Source organism: Saccopteryx bilineata, chromosome 8, assembly GCF_036850765.1.
Source record: "Saccopteryx bilineata isolate mSacBil1 chromosome 8, mSacBil1_pri_phased_curated, whole genome shotgun sequence".
Lineage (NCBI taxonomy): Eukaryota > Metazoa > Chordata > Mammalia > Chiroptera > Emballonuridae > Saccopteryx > Saccopteryx bilineata.
Genome location: NC_089497.1, coordinates 36,387,411 through 36,403,540, shown reverse-complemented (window position 1 = coordinate 36,403,540; position 16,130 = coordinate 36,387,411). Strand labels below are relative to the sequence as shown.

General features: G+C 40.5%; 1 protein-coding gene across 11 annotated transcripts in view; it reads right to left on the bottom strand.

Moving 5' to 3' along the window:
* BBX (BBX high mobility group box domain containing) overlaps positions 1-16,130 on the bottom strand; it is a 297,900-nt gene that overhangs the window by 157,551 nt on the left and 124,219 nt on the right. For all 11 annotated transcript variants that reach the window (XM_066241808.1, XM_066241809.1, XM_066241811.1 and 8 more), the window contains exon 3: positions 6,397-6,470. The gene's annotated coding sequence lies outside the window, so the exon portion shown is untranslated. The remainder of the gene's footprint in view (positions 1-6,396; positions 6,471-16,130) is intronic.

The following is a 16,130-nucleotide window of genomic DNA, read 5'->3' as shown; positions in this document are numbered from 1 at the left end:
TTAGATGGTATATTTCACCAATCAAGTGTTTAAGGCACCCAAGGTTATTTCCGTTTGATTATATTTTTTGTCTTAGGCATCAAATCACCAAAAACTGAAATTATTCTAGTGATAGAGCACACACACTTCAAAAAAAATGTTCAAAGATAAAACTAAGTTGAGCTTACATCAATATCCAATATGTAAACACACTATTTATCCAACACTTATCTCAAACATCCATCAACTGACTTACCCAATAGAAAAAGTATACAACTGCAAAATAAAAAGAAAGAAGTACTATACATTCAATGACTTGCACTTAGATTATTGAGAAATTCAAACAACCATTATCTGACATAAGAGTTGCTACCCGAAAAAAAAAAGAGGAGGAAAGAAAAAAAAATTGTTTTAAAGAGGAAAGTAGAACAATAAACAGGTAGATGTAATGGATTTAGGACTCCTTGAATTCTCTGGCATTATTATTATTTTTGTGTGTGTGTGTAACAGAGAGAGGGAATAGACAGGGACAGATAAACAGGAAGGGAGAGAGATGAGAAGCATCAACTCTTCACTGCGGCACCTTAGCTGTTCATTGATTGCTCTCTCATATGTGCCTTGACCAGGGGGCTACAGCAGACCGAGTGACCCCTTGCTCAAGCCAGCGACCTTGGGCTCAAGCTGGTGAGCTTTGCTCAAATCAGATGAGCCCACACTCAAGCTGGCAACCTCGGGGTCCGGAACCTGGGTCCTCCACGCCCCAGTCCCGACGCTCTATCCACTGTGCCAGTGCCTGGTCAGGTTCTGCTAGCATTATTTTAAATAGATAATCTTTTCTTTCTGTACCAGAAATCTTACGTATATACCATTCCCTGAATTCACAAAGTAAAAGAATACTATCTTGAAAAATATAAATTGGTTTGCTTCTAAGTAAGCAGAAATAGATACAAACCTTAAGCTGAGTAAATATCTTATTCCCAAACCTAATTTCCAAATACACTCTATTCTTAGATAACAACAACTACACATGGAAATCAATTTGTACAATGATGTAATTCCCTCATTACACAAAACACTCTGATTTTCAAGTTGTTAGACTTGATGCCTTCACTTGCAAGAAACTCATTTTCAAGTACAATGACTTCAAAGTGAAAGAAATAGGAATTAATTTCAAATGTTTTCCATCTCAAAGATATAAAGAAATTTTTGAATCTTAGATGACTATAATAAACCAGGTTTTCTTGTTTATATATTAAATAATATAGAATGTATTTTTTTAGCTTTCACTTAACTCTTTGGTATAGAAACAATGACCTCTATTATGGATTGAGTTGGTTGCCCTTAAATTCATATGTTGAAGCCCCAAACCCCAGTGTGTCTATAAGTAGGTTTACCTATAAGTAGGTAAAGGTTAATTAAGTAAGGTCTCTAGCATGGGGCAGTGGTGGGATTCAGCCAGTTCGCACCAAATCGACAGAACTGATACCTAATTTTTCGTTGAGTTCGGCAAACTGGTTGTTAAAATGGCACTTGTAATCAGGGTTCTCTCTAAGGTGGGCGCCTGGGCAGCTGCCCAATGTGGAAATCACAGATTTACATTCCTTACTCTTTTTTAACGTTCATCTGCACAACAGTGTACTCTAAGCGTCCCTAGTCATGTTCATTCCCTCCATAGGTGAAAAAAATTGCAAGTGAGGACGCCAATCAATAAGCAGTACGGAAATACTTTAAATAACAGTTTTATTGGTTTTTGACAGTATTATTTAATATTTTTTCATTAGTATTTTAAAACTCTTTCTTATAACATAATCTAGTTTTCTGTGCCTCTTTTATTCTTATTTATTAAATGCATGAAGTAATAAACTACCTTTTGGATATCACTTTTTTATACTTAAAATGGTCATTAGGACAGAGAACCAGTTGTTAAATTATTTGAATCCCACCACTGACTTTAGTTGTTCACTGATTGCTTCTCATACAGGCCTTGACTGGGGAAGCTCCCACCGAGCCAGTGACCCCTTGCTCAAGCCAGCGACCTTGAGCTCAAGCAAGTGACCAAGGGCTTCAATCCAGCAACCTTCGGGCTCAAGCCAGTGGCCATGGGATCACTCCGATGAGCCCATACTCACACCGGATGAGCCCACGCTCAAATCGGTGTCCTTGGGGTTTCAAACCTGGGTCCTCAGCTTCCCAGACTGATGCTCTACCCACTGTGCCACCACTGGTCAGGCAAGTACATTTTCTTGAGTGCTTCCCATGTGCTAGTAGTCACTGCATCAGGGACTTGACATAATTAACCTCATTTAATTTTCACATTCTTACATTGTAGTGCTCATTATCCTATATTAAAAGGAGAACATAAAATTTTAGAGAGGTTAAATGACTGCTCAAATTCCTCAATTAAAAAGTTCCATAAGGCCCTGGCCGGTTGGCTCAGTGGTAGAGCATCAGCCTGGCTTGCAGAAGTCCTGGGTTCGATTCCCGGCCACGGCACACAGGAGAAGTGCCCATCTGCTTCTCCACCCCTCCCCCTCTCCTTCCTCTCTGTCTCTCTCTTCCCCTCCCGCAGCCAAGGCTCCATTGGAGCAAAGATGGCCCGGGTGCTGGGGATGGCTCCTTGGCCTCTGCCCCAGGCGCTAGAGTGGCTCTGGTTGCAACAGAGCGACGCCCTGGAGGGGCAGAGCATCGCCCCCTGGTGGGCGTGCCGGGTGGATCCCGGTAGGGCGCATGCGGGAGTCTGTCTGACTGTCTCTTCCCGTTTCCAGCTTCAGAAAAAAAAAAAACAAGTGCCATAACTAGGATTTCTGCTTTAATTTTTTCTGAATTCACATATGTCTAAGAATGTTCCTTTTTCCTAATCATAAGGAGCTATAAACTATCAAATAAAGCATTGTTTATATACTCCTAGATTTCTATACCATCTTTATCCACATGGGTCTGGCAGCATTGTTTTATAATACCTGTAGAACTAATCAAACCAACCTTGGCTGAGGCCTTTCATGTATGTAATCATTTCCTAGAGGAGTTAGGAGACAATAAACAATGTACAGTGAGTATGACCGCAGGTGGAATACCTGAGAAAACTCCTGGTATATCATTGTTAACCTCTCTACAGTGTCTAAATTCTCTTTCTCTATAATGATTCTTGACATTGATCTTAAGTGGAGGTGTTTGGATAGATTATCTGGTGAAATGATTACATTCCACAGGAAAAAGCAAAGCACCCGTTTTCTCATTCTCTTCCTATACCAAATTTGATTAACATCTGTCAAAGTTCTGCATTCTATTAAACACAGGCCAAAAATAATCATGAGTATCATTAGTTCCCTTCTCTCATTCTAGATGCAAACTACAGAGGGTCTGGTTTACAGTAATTTTCATTTGTTTTAAAACTACTTATAAAAACAATAATGGAAGTCTATTATGTATACCAGAAACCATCACTACATCATGGAAAATATCCTAATGTTCAAAACACCAAGAAACTCTTGATTGTATCAATTCCTCATTCCTTAAAACTTGTCATAGATAAGGTATCACAGAACACTGTGTTCCATGTAAACAAAAAAAGGATTCATGGTCAAACAGTTTTACATGTTAAACAGATACATTTACTAGGGAACTTTTTGGAAGCTAAATATACTATGTGTACTCTGTCTCTCTAAAAGAGCTATAAATGGGGTTATTTATATTATTAGATATTATAGTGAAAATATGCACTGTGCCTCCCTATCAGCCTTTCCCTACCCCACCCCTCTTAAACATCTGCTCCTACCTCATGACATGAGACATACTCTGGCCAAGGAAATACAAGGGGTGGTGGCATGTGCCACGTTCAAGCAGCAGTTTTACGAGCTGCCAGTCCACCACCGTTCCTTTGCCACAATCCTTGTACATTCCGGAGAGGCTGCTCCTTCAGCTTTGGTCCAGGAATGAAGAGGACATGAAACAGAGTGGCAACAGAGTCAGCAGGAACATAAACCCGAGTGAGAAACTTTTACTGCTGCGAACTCTAGAATTTGGGAACTCTTTGGGTTGTAAAACATAACTTTGCCTCAGCTGAATGATAACACCTATTTCTTAGATTTACAGGACCCTGGCAATCTTTTACCATGAAACACTTTCCAAGATTAGTTTCCTAAATTATCCCTGGTTTTGAATGTCACTTTTTCTATTTCTTAGTTACTACTGCATTTGAAATGAATATATATGCAAGCTAGAAGCATACAGTGTTAGTTACCTTTAATTGACCTTAAAGTTTATCAGCAATTTGAATTTTGTCAATTTCTGTTCAGAATCAATAAAAAAGGTTTTATTGAAATAATCTGGCCTGACCTGTGGTGGCACAGTGGATAAAGCGATGACCTGGAACACTGAGGTCACCAGTTCAAAACCCCAGGCTTGCCCGGTCAAGGCACATACGAGAAGCAACTATGAGTTGATGCTTCCTGCTCCCCTCCCCCTGTCTTTCTCTCTTTTACCTCTCTCTCTAAGAATGAATAAATAAAATCTTTAATTTTTATTTATTTAAATTTTGTTTATTGATTTTTAGAAAGAGAAGTGAGAGAAAGAGAGAGAGAGAAAGAGGGAAGCATTAACTCATAGTAGTTGCTTCTCGTATGTGCCTTGACCGGGCAAGCCTGGGATTCAAACCAGTGACCTCAGCGTTCCAGGTCAATACTTTATCCACTGCACTGCCACAGATCAGTCAATAAATAAAATCTTAAATAATAATAATAATAATCTGAATAACATTCAGAAATCATAGATCAAATGGCTACTTAAAAGTCAAGACCATCATAATGTTGATTAAAGATTCAGTTTTCTGAACAGGTCAGGGAGCGTTCTGCTTTACTTTTTATGTATGTATTCATGTTTAGCAAATTCAGACTACTGGTAAAAACTGAATTTTCTTTAACTCTCACTCCTTTCAACTCCCTTATTTGACATTTCAGTATCAATATTCAAATATTCTATACTCTATTTTGCTGATCTAGTAAAACCATAATCAACTCTATGTTAACTGGCATTCCTAAATCCAGAATGTATTTTTCTGAGTTTTGCTTTAAAGGATAGTCCAGAAAGGAGGAAGAATGTAACTAAAATCCAATCTTTTCGTCGGTATTAAGATTTTGTTGGGTGTTAAAAATCCCAGTAAATATACTTTCCAGCTAAATTATATACACTGAGTGTACAATCCTACACAATGATATTGAAAAGAATGGTTCCGAGGCTTTGTATTTATGCTCACATCATAAAAACAACATTCAGTCATATAGTTACTAAAACAAGAAGATCTAGAGAGATAGTCTAGACAGGTTTAAGAAACTAACAATAAAAATACTTAAAAACAGAAAAGATTGCCCTGCCAGTTGGCTCAATGCATAGAGCATCAGACCAGCATGTGGATGTCCTGGGTTCAATCTCTGGTCAGAGCATGCATAAGAAGTGACCATATGCTTCTTTTCCCCTCCCTGTCTCTTTTCTTTCTCTCTTCCCTCCCACAGCCAGCCAGTGGCTTAATTGGTTTGAGTGTCAGCCCCAGGCACTAAGAATAGCTAGGTTGATTCGAGCATTGGCCCAATGGGGGTTGCTGGGTGCATCCTGGTCAGGGTGCATGGGGAAATTTATCTCTCTATCGCCCCTCCTCTCTCTCTCACACACACACACAAAACAACAAAAAGAAAAACAAAACAAAAAACAGAAAAGATTTAAGATTAATTTTCAATTATTCAGATATTATATTATTGCTATATTTTAAACCATTAAAAACTTTGCCCTAAAGAAATAACTTTGAAAACAATTTATGTACAAGAGGACAGCTGTAGTATGTGTAAGTTGTAGTTTCATATGATTGTCACATGTATCTATTTTACAATCTCAAATTTTTATTCATCGTGTGGTTTTCATATTCAAAACAGTCTCAGGATATTGCTATACAGACCTCTATTATTTTTAAAAGGTAAAAAAGAATCCTCCACAGTGCTTTGATACTGATTCATTTTTTTCAATTAAAGCCTAAGGCAGTACAAAAAGTAGTTTCTGGGGAAGAGATCAATTTAATATTTAGTGATGTAACCTCTAGATATTTGGGTCTTGAATAAACTAATCTGACTTTTCACCAACAGCCCATTACTGTGGAGAAATAAATTAGAGACTTTGAAAAAGTTAACATATAAATTCATGATTTTAAAGAAAAATTTAGCTTACTTGATGACGGAGATTAAAATGTCACTTTAAAAAAACAATAAAATGGACAAGAAAAAAAAACACACAATTATGGTCACAGTTCCCTAATCAATAAGGAAGCTGAATACATCAGATAAGAAAGAGCTGAGGCCAGCTCTGATGGCACTCAGTCCCCCACGCCTCCCTGCTTTGAGGAAAGTACAACGGCACCTGCAGTGCTGTTCTTACCGGTCAAGTCAAGACTTTCCATTGTGATTTCAATGGCTCATCGGAACTCCCAGCCTCCGTGATGCAGCAGGATTCTGTGAAAGGTCCATAGCAAAGCAGTTACAATGGTGCGCCCGGAAAGCCTTTCAAACAAAGCTAACGTGTCCTTCACCAAATAATCCCCCCAAAGTGAATTAACAGTCAAACAATCAAAATCAGACAAATTATGAAAAATTCCTATGTTAACACTATTTAGAAAATAGTGAACTCAAGTGTTTTTTTCAACTTCAACAGAAAAGATAGTTATTAAAATTACTATGTGGGAATTCTGAGATAAAAGTTACATAGACAAAGAATTACAGGTAATCGCTTCTCTTTTTTTTTTTTTTTTTTTGACTAAAATCAAGTGTAGAATTACTGGCAAATCGTCTGAAAAAAAAAACCATGACGTTATACTGGCATCTTCACTATTATTTTAAATGACTGGTCCAACCCAACCAGATAAACTGTGGTTCAGATATTAATATAATTAATCTTTTAAATGTTTTAAAGATAATGAGTGGAATGAGATAGTTTTTTAAAAAAACAACAAAACGAGGAAACAGAGAAATGCATACACAGAGGAAAGTTGGTAATAAAAATTTCTTTCTAGCTATAAGTGATGCAGTAAATATAAGAGGATCAAAATTAGTAAAAGGGTACCCACACAAATTAAACGGACCATTTTATATTATTCTGCAAATATAAACATATACCTAAACTGTATCATTTTTAAGAATTAAGTTATTTCAGTTTCCATGTGAGACATTAATTTAGGTTCTAGGGTGCGTCAATGATGCTCAATTCACACTCATCTAAAAGACAATTTCCTGTCCCTCCTGCAGGTTATGACAATATATTTCTTTATCATCAGTGCACTATAACACACTCTAGAAATCAGGCATCACTTACCAGACTACAGCTTTATCAAAACTGTTAGTAATGCTATGGCTTGGCTCAAGTTTTTTTTTCCCCTATTCAGTCACTATGCTATGGGAGAACTGGCCCTTACACATTAAATATCAACAATGTGTAGTGATTGGCTTCTGGTCAAGATGGCAGCATAGGCCAATGTGGCACTCGCATCCTCCCACAGCCACATCAGGATTACAAGTAAACTACAGAACAACCATCATTTAGAACCACCTGAAATGCAGCTGAAAATAAGTCCTACCGCTAAGGATATAAGGAAGAAGCCACACACAGACTGACAGGAGGGACAGATAAACATTGGGGAGGACACCTCAGCCAAGTGTGGGGCCCCAACCCCACACCAGGCTGCCCGGCCCCGGGTTCCAGCAGCAGGAAGAGAAGTCCCATCCCTTCTGTCTGTAAACATCAGCAGGGATTGAGACGGAGGGAGATGGGGCCTGCTGGAGTCCCAGGCAGTTCCTTCTAAAGTGCCTGCACACGGACTGACTCAAGACTCACTCCCTCAAGCTCCAGCGCTGGGGCAGCGGCTCTAAAAGCACCGGGGACACACCAGAAGGAACGAAGGTGTCTGGCATTGGACTGAGAGCTAAGGGCAGCTTTCTCCCAGAAAGAAGTGCCTCAAAAGGCCGTGATTTCTTTTCTGAGTCCTCCCCTCACAGAGCCGGCAGGCAGGCACCATATCTGAGTCTCAGTCAACTTGGCTATAACTGTTCACCACCTTGATCATTCCCTGAGTCCACGCAAGCTATTTTTAGTAGCTTTTCCATACAAATAGCCTGTCTTGGCTCATGCTTCAGACTTTCCTAAAATCTCTCAAACAAGCATCATCTGGCCTCTGTGTACCCTGTACCTATCGCTAAGCACCTCTCACAAACACTAGTGACAGCCACACTTGGTTTGTAGCTGGGCCTCTCCTGGGCACCTCCCAAGTCCAACACAGGTAGCAGCCATCTGCAGACTGCTCTGTAGCTCATGCAGAGCTGCCCTGGGCAAAGCACAGGTGGCAGCAGACCTTGACATGCACCTCTCAGAAGGCCTCAGAGCCAGCACAGCCAGTGGACAACTTCGGACCCTACTGAAGCACTGCCCAGCCACTTCCACAAGGAACACACTCACGAGACAAACTCGGTGGGCACCAGAACCCTACTAAAGTATGTCCTGCTCCATGGGGTGGGCCCCTGCACCGTTGATCGTCCACGGTGGGTGGTTGCAGCCAGTCCCTGCAACCAAAAGGCTGGGGGATATCCCTCCTATTGGCATGCCAACAGCAATCAAGGCTCAATGACAACGGGAGGGTGTACACCATCCACGGGGTGGGAGGTGGTGGTGCCTGGAGGCTCAGCTTGGGTGAATGGGGATGCTGTGCCACTGGACCCTACAGGACACATATACTACATCAGGCCACACTACCAAGCCCAGGGGACATAGAGACAAACTCAGGGGGGCTGCCAAAATGAGGAGACAAAGAAGTATATTCCAAATGAAGAACAGAACAAAAGCCAGAAGAAAAACTAAACCAAATGGAGACCAGCCATCTACTCGATGCAGAGTGCAAAACACTGGTTATAAGGACACTCGGCGAACTTAGAGGAAGAGTGGATGAACTCAGTGAGGACTTCAAGAAAGAGATAGGAAACATAAAAATGGAGATAGAAAACATAAAAAAAGAACCAATCAGAAATGAAAGATACACTAACTGACATGAAGAATTTACAGGGAAGCAACTGTAGAGTAGATGAAGCTGAGAATCAAATCAGTGACTATAAAAAGCAAAAAACACCCAATTAGAACAATAACAACAACATAAAAAAAAATTTCAAAAAAAAAATGAGGATAGTCTTAGGAGCCCCTGGGACAACTTCAAGTGTTCCAGCACTGAAATCATGGAAGTGCTGACAGGAGATGAGAGCGAGCAAGAAACTGAAACCCTATTGGAAAAAATAATGACAGAAACTCCCCTAACCTGGTGAAGGTAATAAACATACACATCCAGGAAGCATAGAGAGTCCCAAACAAGATCAACTCAAAAAGGCCCGCATCAAAACACATCGTAATTCAAATGCAAAAGTTTAAAGACAAAGAGAGACTCTTAAAAGCAGCAAGAGAAAACCAGTCAGTAGTTACCTACAAGGGAGCTCCAAGCAGAGTGTCAGATGATTCCTCAACAGAAATTCTGCAGGCCAGAAGCGAGTGGCATGAAATATTCAAAGTGTTAAAAAGCAAGGACCTACAGCCAAGATTACTCTACCCAGCAAAGCTATCACTTAGAATCCAAGGACAGATAAAGAGCTTCTCAGACAAGATAAAGCTAAAGGGGTTCGCCACCATCAAACCATCATTACAAGAAATGTTAAAGGGTCTTCTTTAAGAAGAAGGAGGGAAAAATATGAACAATAAAATGGCAATAAATTAATATTGATCAACAACTGAATCTAAAAAAGAAAACAAAAAAAAAACCCCAAAATAAATGAACAAGCAAAACAGACTTATACTGTTATTAAAATATTTAATAGTTATTAAAATATTAGTGACTATATTCCCTATCTGTACTTTACATCCCTGTGTCCGATTGGTACAATTTATCTAATAAAATATTAAATGGTCTCAGGTAGCTTCATTAAGATACTACTCATTCATCCATATTTTTTAAAACGAAGGTATGAATGAAAGAATAAATTCAAATCTTTAAAGCTAACTCTGAAGGACTCATAAATTATCTAAAAACTTTCAAATTAAATGACTATGTTTTTACTAAGGAAACATGTAAAAGTCTATTTTTAATTATCATGAAATAGGCAACTAAAATTTAAAATGCTGCTGTAAGAAGCTATGTACACTGTCATACACTCATTTGCATAATTTTTCTTCATATAAATCCATAAAAACCAGTAAAGGGAAGAATCATTAAAATAAATATTAAAAAATAGATGAATAAATATTGTGAAGTAGAAATTGACTATGAAAATTATCAGGTAAATAAATTGGTATAAACTAAAAATTCAATATAATTAATACTGTCAAAATTGGGAAAAGAAGTTCTACCATAATTTTGACAGTATGGGTCTAATTCTTATTTTGGTTTAAAGACTGGTTTAATTTTTAGTCTAAGAAGTGAATACAAAAAAAAAAAAAGAAGTGAATACATGTTGTCTGAAAAATGGCACATGCTAATAGATCCTATATACTGAGCCTTTTTTAGGATCAAAAATATACTCTTATAATCTTCAGATACATTTATAATTATTTGTTTCTACAAGAAGAAGTTGGCTCAAATGGTCCCCTCAAATGGACTATAACTATACTTTACTTTGATTACTGTTCAATAATTTATTACCTGTGATGAGTGGAGAGGAAGAGAAAAGAGGTTGCCTAGGAGGTGACCAGTATGGTTTTTTTTTTTTTGTTTTTTGTTTTTTGTATTTTTCTGAAGCTAGAAACGGGGAGAGACCGTCAGACAGACTCCCGCATGCGTCCGACCGGGATCCACCCGGCACGCCCACCAGGGGCGATGCTCTGCCCACCAGGGGGCGATGCTCTGCCCCTCTGGGGCGTCGCTCTGCTGCGACCAGAGCCACTCCAGCACCTGGGGCAGAGGCCATGGAGCCATCCTCAGCGCCTGGGCAAACCCTGCTCCAATGAAGCCTTGGCTGCGGGAGGGGAAGAGAGAGACAGAGAGGAAGGAGAGGGGGAGGGGTGGAGAAGCAGATGGGCGCTTCTCCTGTGTGCCTTAGCCGGGAATCGAACCTGGGACTTCTGCACGCCAGGCCGATGCTCTACCACTGAGCCAACCGGCCAGTATGGGTTTTAAAACTCTTAGGGTAACAAGGAAATTGTTTTGGACCTCACTGACTAGGAGAGAGAAGCCAGAGAGTCAGCCACAGAGCAAAGGTGATTTCAAGGCTACAGACCCTCGTTGAGACAGACTCCCTTGGCTACCCAAACTTAGAGACTCCAGATTTTACCTGGATTTTACAAACGCCCACATGAGTAGCTTCAGAAGCGTGTTTCAACATAGCTATTCCACAATTTAAGTTACAAGTACTCCATGAAGTATTTTGACTTGATGGAAATGGATGGCTGTGAGACATGTCAGGAGGCAGGTGGCAATGCCTAAAGTGTGAACACAACCCTGTAAAGTAGGGAGGGATTCGAATGTGTCCTTAGACTACAGCCAGGCCAGATTCTCACCTGAGCCAACTCACGCTTCTCTGTGCTCTCTGGGTCCTGCTGTGGCTTCCTCTCAACCCCCACTCTCACCCACACACGGCCTTGGCTTCCTGACTCCCTAGGGCTCAGTTCCCACTGCCTCGTTAAGAACATGTTTCTTTCCCTTACGAAACACCGATCTCCCACCCATGGTTCTGTGTCCCACAGGATGCACACCTCGCTAAGACTGATCTGGCCCAGTGTGGCATTCCTTCGGAAAAACTTCATCACGGCAGGTGGGACAGCTATTCATTACATATCTATTATTTGCCTTTTACCACCAATAGGTTTTTTAGGTGCTTTATCTTAAAGCTCTAAACTAAGCAATCACCGAAATATTCCAAAGCAACTGGCTTTCTGTCACATATTGCCCTTTGGGGTGCTATATTTTGAAAAGCTAATTAGACTAAAAAAGGTGAGGTGCCACTTCTTACACTGAGGCAGACTCCCAATTAATGTTAATGTCCAGTATAACATTAAAGTCACATCATGGAAAACTCCCCTCTGTGCCAACACTGCGTGTTTTGCTCCCTGATGTCACAACTACCAAGTCAGTGCAGAAGGACCTCCAGGAACCCACGTTGCCCACTTATAGGGAGGAATATTAAAGTCCCCGTGAATGACTGCTTTTCCGATGTTTCCATCAATTCTCTGGGTAATAGATTAAGCTTTAACTAACTCATTTTCATACATAACCCTAATTTAATCTAGCTCAATAAAATTCATTCTGGACTGCAATTATTTGCTACGGAACAATTACATTCATATAAAAGAAAATTGCTGGTCATGATACATGGCCTGGTGCGGATGCCTCTTCATTTATGAAGCCAGAAACAACGAAAATAACCAAACTGCTAGAAAAAGGGAAATAATTTTTTTTCTCCCTCATCCTCCTGAAAATAGAATACTCATGCTTTTACAACTGAATAAAACAAAATGGAGCACCCAAGAAAGCAAATTTTAAAATTATTACTTTCAATTCAGGCTTATGCTTTGAAAGAGGTTGCATTTTTAATCTAAGAGTCAGCGTGACCTCTGAGAGCCAAAACAAGGCCAGGTCACAAATAACAGTCTTAATACCCAATTTTTCACTAAATCTTTCGCTAGCTGCCTCCATTTTCCTGACAATTATGTGTTCCAATCTCCACTTTACAATGCAGGTTTTCATAAGAGTTTTTCTATCTTCTTAAAGAAATAAAAACTACTTCTTTACTTGAATACAATTCCTATTTTCCTCAATTCACTCTTTTATAGACCACATGTTTACAGATAAAACTTTAACATTCCATATTTGCAGTAAAAAAAATTCTCATTACTTAACTAAAGCCTTCCTTGTCCTGTGTATATAAGCCCCCCCCCACCCTAGGTACACGCTAATATTCCTTCAATCTCCTCAATAGCATCATCGGGTTAATTACACAATCATATAGTACTAAAAATGTATGCCAGCTGTCATGCAATTTTGGCCAATGGATTCCATGCCTCAGGTCACTGTGATCCACCACAGGCCAGAGAACATTTTTCCGAGAAATGATATGCTGATAGTCTAACCTCGTGTCAAATCATTTTCTGAAATAAAATATCTTCATATAGATAAAGATAACTGCAGGGATATATATGTGCATATATACACACATATATACAGACATATATACACACATACACACATATACATATACATTAAATATATGTATATACATATAGATTACGTGTGTGTGTATGTATATATGCCTTTTTTTTCCCCCCAACGTTAGAAGCGGGGAGGCAGGCAGACAGACTCACGCATGCGCCTGACCAGGATCCACCCAGCATGCCCACTGGGGGGCAATGCTCTGCCCATCTGGGGCATTGCTTCGTTGTGGCCAGAGCCATTCTAGCACCTGAGGCAGAGGCCATGGAGCTGGCTTCAGAGCCTGGGCCAACTTTGCTCCAATACAGCCTTAGCTGTGGGAGGGGAAGACAGAGAAAGAGAGGAAGGAGAGGGGGAAGGGTGGAAAAGTAGATGGGTGCTTCTCCTGTGTGCCCTGGCCGAGAATCAAACCTGGGACTGCCTGACCAGGTGGTGGCGCAGTGGATAGAGCGTTGGACTGAGATGTGGAAGGACCCAGGTTCGAGACCCCGAGGTTGCCAGCTTGAGCGCGAGCTCATCTGGTTTGAGCAAAAAGCTCACCAGCTTGGACCCAGGGTCGCTGGCTCCAGTAAGGGGTTACTCAGTCTGCTAAAGGCCCACGGTCAAGACACATATGAGAAAGCAATCAATGAACAACTAAGAAGTCGCAACGCTCAACGAAAAACTAATGATTGATGCTTCTCATCTCTCTGTTCCTGTCTGTCTATCCCTCTCTCTGACTCTCTCTGTCTCTGTAAAAAAAAAAAAAAAAGAAAACTCCCCCAAAAAACGTGGGACTTCCACACGCCAGGCCCACATTCTACTGCTGAGCCAACCGGCCAGGGCCTGTATATATGCTTTTTACAAGTGTTATCTTTATTCATACTTTATAAGACAGTGACAATAGAAAGTATGAATAAAAACAATAGTTGTTAAAATCACTCACCCTGCTTGTCTTTATAATTAAAGCTTAAGTCGTAGCTATTTCACAGTCATTTTTGGCTAAGCACTAATCTTTCACAGAAATGACAAATCTCAGCTCTACAGAGAATGAAAATCTCTTAAAAGAATATGCAAATCTGAAGTATGGCTTTATTACCTTCCCTCCCCACCCCTTTGCATTTCCTCACAATCCAGAGCCTTTCAGTTAAGAAACCTTAAACAAAGTACTAAAAAGCAAAACAAGTCTTAAGAGTTCCCTAGATAGATAGATATCCAAGAGTAAACCAAAGCAACGACTGAGTCATTCCAGATTTGTCCATCTGTTTGGACTTCCCAGTGAGGTGCTAGAAAACACTAGCAGGCAGAGAGACAACGCCAGCATTCACTGTATGGCACGGACCTCTTCTATTACTTATTAACCAATCAGAAAAGTATGCTTGAAAAGCTGCCTATCCCCTATCTATATGCCAACAGCACAGAGATGACAACAACATAACGTTTATGGTTTGAAAAACCACTAACAACCTACTATGTATTAACACTGCAAAAGGTATTTACAAGAGTTGCTGTTTTCTGGAAGCTGATGATTTACTTGAGTAATCACATATACATACACACACACAAAAGTTACTTAATAATAAACAAATGTATAATGTCAAAATGGTAAGCAAAGAGTGTTTGTAAAAGTCAGAATGCACAAGGGACTGCTCATGCAGGACATGAACAAAACTGGAAGCTGAAGCACTGGTGACAAGTGGGACGGGAGGGAGGACAGGAGGGTGTCACGGCCCGAGCGCAGGATCAGCCAGGCTTTACCACTGGAAAGCACGCTAGAATGGACCAAACGCAGATCTGGTGAAGTGCAAAGTTCATATCAAAAAATGGAATATGAAATGTGGATGAATGAAAAAGTAATGCAATGTGCTCCCTTTTTCTCTCTCTCTCCATGGTCTCATAAACAGCAGGATACAGGTAACAGCACGGTGTTCTGCAAAGCATACTGATCTTAGGGCCCCGCCTCCATCCACCATTTTCTCCCGTCCAACTGTGGGCCAATTCCCGAGGTTCTCTGAGCCTCCATTCCACATTGAAAAATTAGGATAACAACCCCTACATCTCTAAAGGTTACTGTAAATTATTAGAAGGTATTTTAAATACAGAAAGCTTGCCATACAGTAAGTGCTGAATAAACGTTGACTCTCTCACGGAGTTAGAGCTAAGTGACAGGGAAGCATTTAATAAAGGCGCGCTGTCGACACACTGAAGTCTGCCTTGAACAGTCACAGCATTTCTAAGTAAAGTGCTAGTTTCAATGGTGTTCCACTGCAGATTTTGTTTTAGTTTAGTAGTTTTAACATGTTTAATTCGGACAGTCTGAGAAGCATTTCCTACTCCTACCAATTTCCAGGTAGCTAATTGGATGATATGGGTATTATATTATAATGCTCATTTGCCATAAGATTGTTGATTCAGGGACCATGGTGCAACCATGCATTTCTCCAGTTTCCGTAAGTAGAGGTGGAAAATGAGTAGGCATTAGGCCAGTCAGGTGGCTTAGCAGGGAGGCTGTGAATGCCTCTTTTATACTTCTGTTAACTGTATAAATGTGCCTTTGACCTTCTCAGTCAGGGGAAATTGCACATTTAAGGCAGAAGGAGTTTCACTTCCAGAAAGAGTATAAAAACATGCTTGCCAGCAGCTACATCCGGAATACCAACAAGAAACCGCCAGGTACTTCAGGCAGATTCATTAGTTCCATCAAGCCACAGAGCGCTGAGCTGGAAAATAGAAGGTCGGGATCATCCAGCCCTGGGGATATCTCGCCGTTGGGGAACCTGGGTTAGCCCGAGTAAACTGTGGCCTACACACTTTAGGGGTTAGCCTGTCTCATCAGAGAGGGGTTCTGCTAATGAAACCCAAAACCCAGTGGAGGAACCTCAGCTCCATCTTTTTTTTTTGTATTTTTTCTGAAGCTGGAAATGGGGAGGCAGTCAGACAGACTCCCACATGCGCCCAACCGGGATCC